This window comes from Belonocnema kinseyi, chromosome 9, assembly GCF_010883055.1.
Source record: "Belonocnema kinseyi isolate 2016_QV_RU_SX_M_011 chromosome 9, B_treatae_v1, whole genome shotgun sequence".
NCBI classification, from domain to species: domain Eukaryota; kingdom Metazoa; phylum Arthropoda; class Insecta; order Hymenoptera; family Cynipidae; genus Belonocnema; species Belonocnema kinseyi.
The window spans coordinates 27828130-27829739 of NC_046665.1; the positions used below are offsets into that span (position 1 = coordinate 27828130).

Sequence of the window (1610 nt, forward strand, 5' to 3'; positions counted from 1 at the left end):
AGTTAAAAACCGGTCAGGCTGCTCAGTAGACCGTATGTGTAAGGTTTAAATCATAAAGAAAACATTGGAAATCAGTAAATTCAGTTTATGGAAAAGCGACAAAAGTTGCAATAAAAAGTTTAATTGCAAATTTTTCAAAAAATAATGCACATTTTTTAAAACGGGGCAATGAAGCTTCGTCTGTTTTAAGGGCATGCTCTTCGGTGAGCACGTGACCAAACTAGTCTCCGGTTGTTAACTTCTTTTTTTGGTTTTCACTGTGTCCACACGGATTGAGATATCATGCTTAAACTATGACAGATAAAATAAAAAGCACTAAAGAACGTTTGTATACATCAATATATTGGTAATTTTAAAGAAAGTTTATTTATAACTTGATGGAATAGGATATTACCATTTGAGTTATAGCACTTTGCAGATCATTTTTGGTTTGATGCATTTTAGATTTTTTGATTCGCTCATATTGAGCACTGATACCAGTTTTATACTAAATCGTCTAAGCCTTGAAAAATATTTAAAAAAGCAATAAAATTTACACATTTGTTGCAAATGAACAAATAAGTATCTGCACACACATAACCTACCATTATTTTTGGGGCATTTTTAACGATTTCTAGAGGAGAAAAACAGGAACTTTGAATGTCGATAAAGTAGATATCAAGTGACTAAGTTCGGTTATGAAATTTTTGTGTATAGAGAATGAAATGATTTTCATTCTTTTTGGTCCTCACTACGTCCACACGGATTGAGGTATCGTGTTCAGGATTTAGGAAGTTATACAGAAAGCACTAAGGAACGTTTGTATATATCAAAATGTTTATAATTACGAAGAAAGTTTTGTAGTAAAATACTATAGGAATAGGAAATATACTTTTAACGTCTATAAAGTAGATGCCCCGATTTAAAAAATCGAGGAACATCTTAGATACTCGAAAATCCGTCCAAGTCCCAGCTTGAGAAATGTGCATCTTCAGAAAATAATTAAAATTATCTAATGGTTATATATTCTTGTGGACTTTTCGTACTTCTGTGAAACAATTCTAAGTTAATAAAAAATCGAATAAAAATAAAATTTCATCCGGGGGCGAAACACAAGGCGAGTCCGACATTGAGCCCCGCTGGTTGGTTCACTGTCAAAAATAGTTATCAGCTGATCGATTCAGCGTCAAGAAGTATGGAAGTTGGTTGGAGAACTCCTACGAGTAAATTTTAGCACATTGCTGGTGTTGCTATGTTTCCAGTTTGAAATTTATCTTTTATTTTTAGGACCAAAAAAATGAAAATCATTTTACACAAAAATTTCATGAACGAACTTAGTCACTTGTTCTCGACTTTATCGACGTTCAGAGTTTCATTTTTTCTCCGCTAGAAATCGCTAAAAATGTCCAAAAAATAATGATAGGTTAAGTGTGTGTAGATACTTATATGGTAATTTGCAACGAATGTGCAAATTTTATTGCTTATATTAATTTTTTCAAGGTTCAGATGATTTAGCATAAAATTGGTGTCAGTGCTCAATATGAGCGAATCAAAAAATCTAAAATGCATCAAACCAAAAATGATCTGCAAAGTGCTATAACTCGAATGGTACGAGGGTAGTTCAATAAGTC

The 1610-nt window shown here is 32.5% G+C and overlaps 1 protein-coding gene across 5 annotated transcripts in view; it reads right to left on the minus strand.

Annotated features, from left to right (window-relative positions):
• LOC117179461 (nose resistant to fluoxetine protein 6-like) overlaps window positions 1-1610 on the minus strand; it is an 824251-nt gene that overhangs the window by 237515 nt on the left and 585126 nt on the right. The window lies entirely within an intron of this gene.